The sequence below is a fragment of the Fukomys damarensis genome, unplaced genomic scaffold (genome assembly GCF_012274545.1).
Source record: "Fukomys damarensis isolate Sample0158 unplaced genomic scaffold, DMR_v1.0_HiC HiC_scaffold_16, whole genome shotgun sequence".
NCBI classification, from domain to species: domain Eukaryota; kingdom Metazoa; phylum Chordata; class Mammalia; order Rodentia; family Bathyergidae; genus Fukomys; species Fukomys damarensis.
In genome coordinates, this window is record NW_022900928.1 from 115,971,731 (window position 1) to 115,972,015 (window position 285).

The following is a 285-nucleotide window of genomic DNA, read 5'->3' on the forward strand; positions in this document are numbered from 1 at the left end:
GCAGAGGCCGCCGGGAAGGCGGAGCCACGCCTCCCCCTGGCGGAAGGGCGGGGCATGCAGATTTGCGAGGGCGCCCGACGCGGGGGACGCCGGGAGCAAGAAAAGCAGGCGGAGAGGTGGTCCGGAATACTGCGAAGACTACGAAATGGGCACGGGAGGCTGGTGGGGCGGGCCTGCGTCTGAGAGGGTAACGGGAGAGGGCAGAAGGACTCGGGGTGTGCTTTGTGATCACACGTTGAATGTGGAGGCGGGGAGGGCGGCAAGGCTGCGGGCGGCGGGCAGCGT